Here is a 13,965-nt window from a genome sequence, read left to right on the forward strand (position 1 = left end):
TTGACCAGTTCTATTTAAAAATAATAATAGAAAACGCTCCAATTTTAATCAAAATATTCATCCACCCTCTTCATTCATCAGCATTTAGTGGTATTTTGTTTTTAACTCATAGCAAGTGAGAGCATGTGGCCTTGTTAGACGATGCTCAAATTACATTAGTTATTGTATGTCACTCTGAAGTAGCTGGAATGATTATAGTCACGGAAGAGCCTGCTTATTTATTTCACACGTATGATGCCCTTTCTCTTGCCCCCTCTGCCCCGCTGACACAGAGCTCTTTGAAGTGCTGAAGTGTTCCTTTCCCCCTATGTAACACTTCCCCTTTCCTCAGCTGGGCACAGCCCTCAGGAGTTGAGCAAAGAGTCATTATGTGTTTGTAGGGGAAACAGAGGTTTCATAGATCTTAAAAAAACTCTTACTTTATATGGGGTGGGAAGGAAGAAAATGTCGAAGTCCATCAGAATCCTGTGTCAATGGTTTGTAGAGGTAGTGCATGAATCAAGCCCTGTGGGTGGATTTACCCTCCCTGGTGGTTATGCCATTTTATAAATGAAAGACAGATTGCTTTGGAGAGGGCATGGCAGGACCTCAGACATTAGATCATAAAAGAGCTGATGGCATCAGTGAGATTTTCTTTGGCAATGTTCAGCACGGAAGGCTGGCTAGTCCCTCCCTCCCCGTGTATGTATTAGAATGGTGCGCGGCAATCTGCTATACTTAAGAGTCTCTTGACGTTTCCATTATATAAATCCCGTATTAATTCACCTCGGCCTGAAACTTGATACACTGAATAATTTGTCAGCACACAAGCAACTGCTGGGGGTTTGTTTTTGCTTTGTTTTTTAAATAAGTGACACTAATCAGTTTCAGCAAGGCTTTTTTTGTTTTGCATTAAATGCACTAGAATAGTCAGTCTAGTTGTGTGGAGAATAGGATATTTTGGGCATGCAAGGTCTAGTATTAGGAAGTGCTGAGCACAGATGATACCTTTTTAAGTCAATGGGAACTGAGGACAGTCAGCATCCTACTGAAAACACAACGCTCAGCTCCTGACCGCATCAGGTACTTAGGGCCAGGATCCTGCTCCCATTGAAGACAAAGGGAGTTTTGCCATTTACTTCAATGAAGTGCAGAGAACTTTTGAAAACCCCACCTATGTTGGCCCTGATCTTGCAAGTTGTTCCACCTAAAAGGAACTCTGGGCCTGCATGGGGCCCCACTGGACTGTGGGTGCAGAGCACCCTGCAGGATCAGTTCCTAAGGCAATGCATTCATGTGGGCCCAGATATCCTCTTACGCAGAGCAGGCCCGTCGACATAACGGGAGCAGGTTTGGACCCTTATGCCCTGTCTACACGAGAGACTTCTAGTAAGACTGTTCCCAGCAGTGCTCCCAGCAGCTCCACAGGCAATAGCTTTGTTGGAAACCATCATTTACACAAGTCTCCAGCAGCTCCCAACCTTTTCATCAGTGTGTCATTTAAACCGCTCAGCGGTGGCCCCAACACTGGATGCAGCTGCAGCCTCGTCTAGTTCAGCAGACAGGTCCAGCTGCATTTTAGTGTGTAGGCTAGCTTCAGCGAAGCCTCACTGATTTATACTAGTTAAGAATCGGGCCTTCATATGGACACTGCTGCCTTCTGACATTTGTAAACTGCAAATATATTTCATTTTGGAAAACAAACCATTGCCTGCCATAATACTATTCCCTACACCCGTACTGCTACTGGCTGCAATCACTAGAGAAGATAATTTCTTTCATTAGGGTTCTGAACCCGATTGTGGCACCATTATACAGTTGAAAATCCTGTTTTATAGACTCAGATAAAACATTAACTGTAAGGCAATGAAAAAGGTTTAGGAAATCTTCCCCATTATGGGAGAGTGTCTCACAACCTTTTCAAAATGCAATATGCAGGCTATAAAACAAAGGACAATAATTGCATGGATACTGATTTCTATGAAATGAAAGAATAATACCAGAAGAACACTTAGCAAGCTGAGAAGAGTGACACTGCTAGAATCTCTCTGAAATCCTCTCTGTTTAGCCATACAACTCTATCTTGCCCAGAGCCTAGCATGCTACCTGTGCTTTGGAGAATAAAATGATGCAGTTACAAACTTAAAATGAGAAAGAAAGGGAGAAAGAAGTGAAGCAGACTAGACAAGAGAGAAAAGGCCATATCAGGCCATATATGAAACTGGATTTCAATGATAAGGCAGAGAGATTCAGGAAGGCTTTTCCAGGTGGAAGGAGCTGCTGACAAGTCTCTTGCCCCATCAGTAACAAAACTGCATTAAGTGACAGAAAGTAGGCAGGTGCTAAATAGTGATGGGAGGTAGGGGAGTATATAGACAAGCTTGGGGTCAGATCCTCAGCTGGTACAAGACAGTGTTGCTCTACTGAAGGGCATCTGGCACACAAAGATAATTTTTTTTTACTGTGTCCTGAAATGAACGAGAAGCTGTTGGCATTGTTTGAAGATGGGTTTGACATGGTCTTGTTTCTTGTGGGAAAGCCAGCAGCAAGGTTCTTCTCAGGCTGGAGTCTTGAGAGTGAACCAGTGAGGCCAGAGAGATTGGAGTTGTGGTGGTAAAGCTAAGAGGACGCAAAGATGTGAATGAGGAGCCCAGTAGAAGTGGAGCCAAGGCACATGTGGGCAACATTATAAATTCGCCCAACACCATTTATGCAGACACAGGGGGTCTCGTTCTTCACAGCTGTGCATTTGTGTCATTAACATCTGTGCAGATAGAGTGCAGCATGACACACTACCACATCAGAATGGGAGCACTTGATGCCCTATTGCACTCACTGTGAAGAGAGATAAACAACACAAGGTACCAGGCAGTGGAGAATCAAGACCAGAATACAGCTGAGGAGAATTCGGAGTCAAAAAAGGCCCCAAGGTCACATCAAAAAGCCACAGGATGTCTTGAGGCAGTGCAGTTGCTATGAATTTACACTGGAGAAAGAACAGAATTTTGCCCAGTGGAGAAAAATGGGAGGTCTGTGTCAAGGAGGAAAAGGATGGAGCTAAAGTTGCATACAAAGAACATCTTCTGTGCTGAGTCGTCTGTCTTGAGGTACTTAAGCAAAGGACGCAGAAGCTACATATTTATTTGGGCGACACAGAAGCAGGGAGAGGATTCCAAAAGGGACATTTAGGAGAACTACTTTGAAACAGGGATGGGGTGGCGGGGAGGCAGAAAGAGTGGGGGAGTGAGAGGAAATGAGTGTAGAAATGGCCACAGGGCCATGGAGGTGAGGACAAGAAGCTAGAATCCAACATGGAGGGCCAGAGAAGGGATCTGAAATAGGGCCATGACACAGTCAGGGCAGCCGGAGCAAAAGACGACTCTGAAGGCACAATTTTGGATCGACCAAAACAGAGCAAGAAGAGATACAGAAAGGCCAGAGAGGAGGAGGAGAAGTAGATGAGCTAAAAGTTAAAGGTGGTGTGGACCACGTCCCTTGTCAGCCATGATGGAGAAGATTCGGGAGCCATGTAAGTGGAGATCTCGTTCAGGGCAGCAGTACAGCTGGATCAGTCATAGATGCCATGTGGATTAATGTTCTATCCACATTTATAAGATTATGTAGGAAGAAGCCTTCCTTTTCCATAAAGTCAACCGCCTGAAGCCACTGTGAGGACTGGTAACAGCAGCTAGTGGGAGACCACAAAATTAAGGCCTTTTACTGCTGGAATGCTCCTGATTCTTTAAGAATTCATGATGTGGTCTGGTGCTGAATGTTGATAAAAGACCCAACTGCTTCAGTAGCTGCACCAGTTCGTTTAGGAATACAATGTAGATTTCAGGTGCTTACACGGAAACCTGACAGAACACTACAGCCTCGTCAGCAGCCTCCAGCTGCTCAGTCAAGGCAGCTGATCACTAGCTGTTAGCTCGCATTCCACGGCAAATAATCCCCATTGGACAGAAGACAAGTGCAGAACGGGGCTGAGAGAACACAGGTGATAACACTGTTTTAAGAATAATAAACCGTACAGCAGCACTGTGATGTGCACGCGGCTTCACAATTGACTTTAACATTCCTGAGTTTGTATTAATAGCTCAGTTGACTGTGGATCGTGCTCATCGTAAAAGGAAGCAACACTGTTTTATACTATACGCAAGATGGCAACAGTTGGCAAAGCACATCTTGCCTGCTGGTCAACACAAGATTTCTTCTCTGCATTTACAGATGACTAATATGCTGGACTACAGGTCTTTGAGCAAGGTTTCTTATCCCGTCTGCCACCTGCCTGTGTCATAAACTAATACATAGGCGTTAACTGAAAGTTTGGGCCTCAATCAGCCTAGATGATTCATGGAGCAGTGTTGATTTTCACCAGCTATGAGTCTGGCCCCATATGTACAAAAAGTATTTAATTGATATTGCACATCGCTACATAAATGGCAAACACTTACCATCAGATTACCACCCGGTGACCCATGTGAAGTAAGTTGGGGGTCTCCATTCAGTTCCTAACAAACAGGCATTCATATCACAAAACCACCACTATAACCGACACTTCTTAGCTCCCTGGTCGGCAGTCTCAGCTGAGCGGTAAATGAATGGAGGCCAGGGAGACTGAACTTCCATCTGACCCCTACACCTCCAGGGCAAATTTAGGAGCAAATTAGAAAGGTGGTGCAAGGACGTTGGCTGTCCTGCTTTCTCTCTGCTTGGTGAACAAGAGAAGGACAATTAAGAACTAAACGCCATCACTATAAATTAAGGGGGAGATTTTCAAAGGCACAAAGGGCAGCTATGCATATAGTTCAGTTTCCCAACTTCCCATTCATTTGCAAGTGAACTTCTCTTTGTGTCTTTGAATCTCTCTCCTTAAACTCCACCACCCCAAATTAGTTTTTATTCAAGTCATCCCTGAAGGAGCATGGTGGGCTAAGGACAGCATTTCACTTTATTCTGCCATTGATCATGAGTATATTTGAAGACTTAGATATCAATGGATATCAGGCTTGCTGCAGGTTGCAGATGCTGTAGTGTATGGAAATAAGGTAGTAGCCCTTTAAATAGTTTGAGAGCCCTCTGATTCTCCCTGCGTGCTGTGTTTTAGAAGCCACCAGAATTCAGTCAAAGCACCAAAGTGTATGTAACTAGGCAGGGCATGGTTGGGTATATTTAGTAAACAGTTATTTGGGACCTAATTGTGCCTGTGTGATTTATACATATGGTTTTTGTTGTGTAAAGAGCAAAAGACAGCAGATGCATTGGAAGAAGCCAGGTATTGTTATTAATTATTATTAGTTTGTGTTATGGTAGCAGTGAGAGGACCCAAACAAGGTCAGGGCCTCATTGTGGCGCTGCAAATAATCATAGCAAGAGACAACCCCGGTACTGAAGAACTCACAGGCCAAACAGATGGGAGATGAGAGATGAGAGAGAAAGGAAATACTATCTCCATCTTGCAGTAACACTAATGAACCTGCTGCTTATGTAGATCACAAAGCACTTTACAAAAGAAGTAACTATCGTTACCCCCATTTTGAAGATGGAGAACTGAGGCACAGAGAGATTTTTAGTGAGCTACCTAGATTAAAACTCGCCTGGGTATGTTGCAAATCATACCTCTGGCTGCAGTGTAGACATGCCCGTAGTGACTTGCCCAAGATCACATCAGGAGCCTGTGGTAGACCCAAAAATTTAATCCTGATCTCCTCAGTCCCTCTCCAGTGTCTTCATCACAAGACTACTCCTCCCCAGTTTGGTAAGGGAAACTTTGCCTTATGCCTTATTCTAGGCAGGATTGTCACCTCTGGCACTGATAAAGCCCCTTGTTCATTCCCACATAACAATATATTAGTGGAGCTGGTCTCAAGTGCAGAGACTACATCTGTCATTAAACACACTCGTTGGATTTTTGCTTGTAAAATAGATGCTAACATAAAACAGCACTTCTGTGTTTATTTTCCTAAAATCTGCTTTTGGAAGAAAAGTAGGGGACTATTTATTAAAGTAAAAACTTCAAAGAACGTGAGATTTTGCAAATGCTATGGGTGAGACAGCGAGAGAAACCAGATGTATGGTATAGACCTATTATAGAGGAAATGAAATTTCTTCTGTGAAAGACTGGGAAGAAGTTGCTCTATGAACTAACATATTTACTTCTGATTATGAAGTGCAGTGGAGCAGATAAAACCATTTAGTTATATTAAAAGTAGCTATTACTAGGATGTAATGATTTGGGAATTTGTAATGCTATTATAAATTGGATCAATATGTTCCAGTTCATCTTACTGTACATTTTTAACTTAACTGTCACACTTATGATACATGCTGTGGGTAAAGTCTAAGCTAGTGGATACAGAAAGAACCCCCTTGAGATATAACCGGTTGTGTTGGAGGAGGCATAGCAGGCTCTGGAGTTTCACTAATAATCATCTCTCTTGTTCAGGAAGAGAGCTTAATTGTCATGTAGTACATATGGGATGATCTCTGAGGGGTTCGTGTTGACAGAGTATTAACACACATGAAAGCTTCTGGATCCCATGACATGATCCATCATGAAGTAAAGACAAGTTGTCTGCATCACATAGGATGGATTTATATAGGAGTCAAATCATTAGTTTAGAAAGGTCATCTCTCATCAGTCATTATAGTATAACACAGGTAGTCTATAACAGTGGTTCTCAGACTTTTGTACTAGTGACCCCTTTGACATACCAAGCCTCAGGGTGCGACCCCCCCTTATAAATGAAAAACACTTTTTAATACATTTAACACCATTATAAATGCTGGAGGCAGAGGGGGATTTGGGATGGAGGCTGACAGCTCACAACCCCTCATATAATAACCTTGCGACCCCCTGAGGGGTGCCGACCCCCAGTTTGAGAACCTCTGGTCTATAACTTTGTCTTGAGTTCCCCACAGAACAGTCAGTATTTAGGCCCTCTTATAGCTGAGTTTTTAACTCTGGTAAACAATCCAAAACAAGCTTTGCTGGGGTCTGCAAATGTAGGTGCCATCAAAACAACCACCTCCATCTCAGGGTACGTCTACACTGCAGTGGGGAGCATGCCTCCCAGCCCCAGTAGAGAAACTCTCGTTAGTTCTGCTCATGCTAGAGTGCTAAAAGTAGCAGTGTGGATGTAGCGGCTCAGGCTAGCTACCTGAACTCAGTACCCGGGTGGTGGGGGTCGAGCAGGCTTGGACTCAAATGCCTAAATGTCTACACTCCTATTTTTAGCAAGCTAGTGCAAGTCTGTCTACCTGGCTGTGAGGCATGCTCTTGGCTACAGGGTAGACATACTCTCACGTACTTCTACTCTGTGCTCTGCCTTAAGTGAATGGAAACATATAATATAAACAGCCTTGCACATGTATTACTGCCCTCCACAGGATGCAATGAGAACTATATTTCATAGACTCTCTACTGTAAATGCTAAAGAAGGTTTCAGACTAGCGGCCATGTTAGTCTGTATCTGCAAAAAGAAAATAAATTTATTTGAGCATAAGCTTTTGTGAGCTACAGCTCACTACGAAACCTTATGCTCAGATAAATTTGTTAGTCTCTAAGGTGCCACAAGTCCTCCTTTTCTTTTAGCTAAAGAAGATACTAGTTTAGTTCAAGTGGTAGGGGCCTGTGCATCTGAAGCAAGAGAATCTAAGTTCTAACCCTGCTGCTGCCACGAAGATCTCAAAGGCTGTGCTGTAAGTATAATGGCTACCAGAGAGTCTTAAGCTACAGCTGAGTTTCAGTATTATTAGTTCCAATTGTTTTGTGTTATTGCCTGGCAGAGATATTAATTAAACGTGGTCAAGCCAACACTGGTGGGATGATTTCTCTGCATGCAGCAACCAAGCCCCTGGGCCTGAAAAGATCATTGACAAAGCGTCCCACTCAAAAATGGCACATTGGATGACGGGCAAGTCACTTCCCCTCTCTATGCCTCATTTTCCCCATCTGTAAAATGGGGATCATGATACTGTCCTCCTTTGTACATTTCAGCTGAGGTAAAGGCCAGGCTGAAAGTTTAACCCGAAAGGTCCAAGGCTATTATTGAAGAATAGTAACAGTAGGGTTTTACAGACTGCTGAGCCTGTCAACTATATTGTCTTTCAGTGGCAGCCTGGACCTTTTGCCTTTGTGCTAACCTTGCCAGCAAATAGATCTGTAGCATTTTATATCATCTCTTTTCAGAAGCATCTATTTAGAAAAGTGTCTAAAAATCTTTAACAAACTGGAATATAGTAGATTTTGAAAGAAAATGATCCTGGTGTGGCAAATGACCCACCTGGTTCAATATTAACCTTACTCATATCAGAGGCTAGCTTTACAAGGATGGTTCATATCTAAACCCACCTAAATTTAGAAGAGGTCAAGTGAAAGGTGTTGGGGTTTGTCTCATTTAATGGGAAAATTGGGATGGGCTAGATCTGTGCTCTAAAAGAAACAAATCACTGGTGTGTTGTGATTGATACAAACCATTGGGATAGAAGATTAATGGATTTGGCTTTTGATTAACAGGCACCATTATGATCTTCTAGTTTGTCCTCCTACATGACACATCACCCAGTAATTCCTGCATGGAGACCACTGTTGTTTGAACTAGAACATATTTTTTAAAAAGATAGGCAGGGTGAAATCCTGGTTCCACTAAAGTCAGTGGCAAAATTCCCATTGATTTCAATGAGGCCAAGATTTCACTCTATATTTTTGGTCTCTTGATCTCAAGATGTGAGTTTTATGTTGCAGACAAAAACTGTACCCCACCGTGAATCTACCATTAACATGCTTAAGAAGCTTTGTTTTGAGAAAAATGTGGCCTGTTCCTTTGCACATGATTTGATCTAGATCTTTCATCTATGAAGGTGTAATAAGCCAGCCAGAGAGTTAGGGTTTGTCTACATGCAAAGTTACACTAAGTTTAACCAAAGGTATGATTTTAAAGTGATTTAGTTAAATTGGTGAAAAAAGGCAATGAGGAAGCTCTTATTTCAGTTTAACCAGTTCTAAATGGAGTTAAGCTAAATCAAAACTGAAATAAGACACACACAAACTGAAACAAGGGCCAGCAGGGGGTCTGCACTCTTTCAACTAAATCAGTGCCAAGTTGCATGCGCACATCCCCGTAATTAAAGGAAAGAATGGGCTTCTGTAAAATACAGAAAGCTAGTGCTGAGCATTGGAGAGGGAATGGCTGCTAACCAAATAGCACGGGAAGTGAAGTGAAGATTTTAGGAGTAATGATCTTCAAAACACATAATCTACGTCAGGTGCTGGCATTGCAATGAGCTCCAAGCAGGCATAATGCTTGACCCACATGGAGCTCTCCAAACCATCTGCAGTGCAGGCAGAAGCCTGTTTTGGTGACATGAACTGTCTGCCACACCCAATAGTGTGTCCAATAAAACTGTAGCTCATGGAGAGTTTGTGGGATCTGCTCCAGGGCTATCCTCATTGTCACGCACGTTGGGCCTGATCCTGTCAGGTACTGGGTACCTCCTGAGAAGGGCTAAACACTCCTAAGTCTCATGGGAGTCAAGAGTGCCCCACCCTTCTCAGAAGCTCTCAAACTTTGCAGGATTGTGCATGAGTGCTGGTTGAAATTTACTCTGCCCAGGACAAAGCAACCAGTGCATGAGCTATGAACTGACTACGCAACTGTATTTAAATACTGCATAAATTAAGCACTGCCATCAAATGCTGGCAAACGACACACATTGGCTTGTATTTTCTTCAGTTCCTTCCACACTAACAAAAAGAAAATAAAAAACAACCCCCGCAACAAGAAATGGATTTTTTTCTGTTTCGTTTTACTCCCACCTTCCTTGCCCCCTGTAATCTGATTTTTATACCTCATCTTTGTGTTTTTATTCAGCTCATCTTCGTGTTTTCTTTCCCCCCCCCTCCACACCTCTGGATCAGCTTTCTCCCCATGTCTGGCACCTGTGATTATCTCCTTCGGTTTCACAATGCAGACTTGCAGAGCAGCATTTAATAACAGGGAAGATTTGACTGACTGTAGCTTTGATAATGGTGGTGGGAAAGGCACAATCATTGCCTCTTTCAACAGTATGCTTTGCAAAGAAAGCCTTCTACAGTGTCCCAATCTCATAAAAATCCCAGATTCCACCCATAATTATAACCTTTCCTCCCATACCTATCCACTTTCTTTTCAAAATTAAGCTATTGTGGGGTGACACCAGCCTCTTGTTAAGTGTGGGAGGTAAACTCCTTAAAGAGAAAAATATTAAATTCACAAGGCAAGAAATTGTATTTCTTTCATGTCCTTTTATGTATCCGCACTCACTCGGAGTCTTACCTAAAGGAGTGCCCATCTTTTGGCTGTCTACTTTCTTTTTGCTGTGGCAAGGTTGTGATCTGGTCAGACCTCAGACACCAAGGTAAGGTAGGCCTGGTCAGTTATTAAATGAGAGACCTGCAAATAAAATACAAAGGATTGCAGATTAGTAGCCAGTGATGAATAAATGTTCGGATTCTACAAACATCAATACCTCCAGCAGGGAACGCTTTATCTGCTGTGCTTGGGATGAGATATAACATTGAGATCATGTCCACTTGTGTCCATGAAAGAAGTTATCGTACTATTTGGGAACATTATGTAGCCTAGTGGCTAAAAGAGGAGACTGGGTCTCAGGAGACTGAGTCCCCAACTCTGCCATTGACCTGCTGGGTGACAATGGAGAAATCACTTCCACTTCTGTGCAATGGGGATGGTGCTGACCTCCTTTATAAAGCACTTTGAAACCTACTGATGAAAAGCACTAGGTAAATGAATCACTATTATCTGCAATAGGAAGGTCTTGGTTAATTTCTAACTTGGATTACATACTACCTGTTTTAAATTCATCCTACAGTTTCAGTTGGATAAATTGTTCTTCGCTTCTCTTTAAGAGACAAAGCACTTTGGAAGTGAATTAAACTAAACTGAATTAAGGACACTTTATTTCTGAATAACTTGGTTCATCCAAGGGCTTAATATGGTTCAACTAATCCACTTCAAATTGACACCTTTAGTTAATTCAGATTAATTTTCCTGGACAAGCCTTAAATCTCAAGATTTCTAGTAAGATGATGCATGAGGATATGTCTACCCTGCAATCAAAAACTCATGGCTGGCTCAGCTGACTCAGGCTCATGGAGCTCAGACTGTGGGGCTGTTTATCTGCCCTGTAGACTTCCAGGCTCTGGCTGGAGTCTGGGCTCTAAGATACTGTGAGGTAGAAGGGTCCCAGAGCTTGGGCTGCAGCCCAAGCCCAGATGCCTACACTGCAATTAAACAGACCCGCAGCCTGAACCCCAGTTAACTGACATGAGCCAGCCACAAGTTTTTAATTGTAGTGTAGAGACACACACTCATTTGTGTTGGCAAATTGCCTGAGTTCTGAAACTGTTTTCAAGTACCAACCCTGGAAAGGGTTTCAAGTAACAGTTGTATTGGCTGGCGTAGACAGAGCTTACCTGAATTAAAATGATTATGGAAGCAAATCACTGACCAATCATCCAGAAAGCTTTGAATGAAAAGGATATGAGGTGGGACTTTTGGCAAAGCACATGACTGCAAAAACTGCCTCTGGATTGCCTTCTGGCAGGACGAATGCAGCTGCTACATTCTAGAATATGATCAATAAAGTGCTAATAAGCCTGGACAAATTCACAGTAGCCTGTTTTGATGAGGACTACTTACTGCATGCTTAGATAGGGTTGCAAGGCTTTTGCAAATGGGCCAGACTATCATGACAGAAAAATCTCAGCTTGGCATGGCCGAGGCAACGCATTTAGAACAATGCATGGAGAGTCAAATGATTGATCCAAGTCCACTCAAGCCAATGAGAATCTTTACCTTGACTTCAATGGACTTTGTATCAGGTTCCCTGCCTTTAATGACCTAGTTTTCAGAATGGATTTCAGCATCTTTTTTACATAATCCACATCCAGTCCTATTGGCCAACACAGTACATCAGGGCCGAAATGGGGAGAGCTCGTCTTTATGTATCACTTTGCTGCAGATGCTATTTGAAAAATCATATCTGGATTATAACTTTTTCCCACCTCTATTTATTTTTCTTTGGGAGGGGGTAAGAGGGAAGAAAGATTTAAAAATTCTTCCTGTTCCAGCACAATAGAATACTGAGTTTGAGATATTGTGGAAAAAACATCTGAAAACAGGCATCTGTCTGGGTTGCATTAAATGAATTGCACTCCTTTCTGGAGGATATGCTGTTTAGAAAAGATTTTTTTTATTAGATAGAATATTTACTCTGATGTGACCTTCTTGTGTGTTACACTCCTCATTGTTCTAGGCTTTCTCAGTCTGATACCCACAGTGGTAGGCTTGTCACTAAATTGCCTTTTGGAGACTTCCATCAAGAGCTACAGTTCGCCAGTTTAACTTTTGCCAAGAACTGTTTTTGCACAAATAGTGAAAATTCCTTCTACGCATATCTCCTTGTTCTTTGCAAAGATAAGCGCACTGTTATTACTCAGTTCTCTCTCTCTCTGGGGTCTGCTTGATCTTCTGCAGTTAGCAAGGCCATTCCTAGGAAACTCCTGCCTAGATAATATGGCTGTGATTCCAGATAAGTAAAAGGGAACCCTGTATTCTTGAGCATAAAACATGGATATAGTCTAAGAGGTTAGAATTTCTCAGCAGCAAACAACATGTCAAATGATCTTATTTTTTCTTTCTATGCCTTAATTGGCACTATCTTCTAATATAGTATCTTCAGCCACAGCCCTAAATTAATTAATCCCATTTGTATCTGTAAAAAAAGGATGGTAGAGCTGATGAGGTCAAAAAGCCAACACTGGCTCATTGTTGTGCAAAGGTGAGAGGTCTGAAACAACTCCATGACAACAAGTATCTTTGTGATACTACTGTGCTATTCATTTTTGGAGAATCATCATTTTACACTTCATTACACAGCGCTCTGTCTTTTTCTATTAAAATCAATGGCAGACTGCGTAGGCACCCTGTTTCGTTACCGTCTTCCAGGCAGCTCAGACACTTCTGGGAATCAGGAACAGAAGAATAATGCGTTTCAATAAACAACGTATCGACCAAGCAGGAGTTAAGTGAACCTGTGGCGTACTCCTGCAGTCTCTCTGCTCGCATCATTATTGTGCTTTGCCTCCGCTCCTTTTACAATCAATACCTTTCAATGACTTGCCTGATCCAAGACCAGGGTAAGGTAGATACTGGGAATAATGGGGACACGTAGCGATTTGTCAGCCAGTTCACTGGGGTAGTCTGTCTCTTTAGCTTCTTCAGTGTTTTAAAGCACTGAAACATCCCAGTATTATCAATGTAGCTAGTTAACATGTGCAGAATTCTAGTTGTGGGTAATCAGGAGACATCTGGATAGCCCTTTAAGTTCTTTGCTGATCAGGGAGCTGCAAAGGAGCTGGCATGGCAGTGGCTGTGTGTGTCTCAGGCTGCCCGCACTCTGAGGCATTCTCAGGCCTCTGTAAAGTTATTTTAGTTAACAATTACGGCTGGGATTTTCAAAGAAGCCTAAGAGAACTAGGCATGTAAATTCAATGGGAGTCAGACACCTAATTCCTTTAGGCTCCTTTGAAAATCCCAGCCTACATAAACATGATAGGAGAAAGCAGATTTAATATCTTACTCAGATAACCCCGAACCTGGGCTCCTTGTCCATCCCTAACCTGCTTCCTGTCAGTCAAAGCAGTTGCTATGTCACACCAGGGCTCGACCCCTAGCAGAACCATGTCCCATGTTCTATCTACTAACCATGTCCAGGGGGAGACAGTCAACAAGTTACCAGCTGAGTTTTGTATGGTCTGGTCTGCATTTACAATTATGTCAACCTAACTGTGTTGCTCAGGGTTGTGAACAATTCTGTGCCCTGAGTGCTGTACATGGGTTGCCTTAACCACTGATATAGATGTGGCTAGAATTCTTCTGTCAGCCTAGCTACCCCCTCTTTGAAAGACTGATTAATTACACT

This window comes from Lepidochelys kempii, chromosome 17 (assembly GCF_965140265.1).
Source record: "Lepidochelys kempii isolate rLepKem1 chromosome 17, rLepKem1.hap2, whole genome shotgun sequence".
NCBI classification, from domain to species: domain Eukaryota; kingdom Metazoa; phylum Chordata; order Testudines; family Cheloniidae; genus Lepidochelys; species Lepidochelys kempii.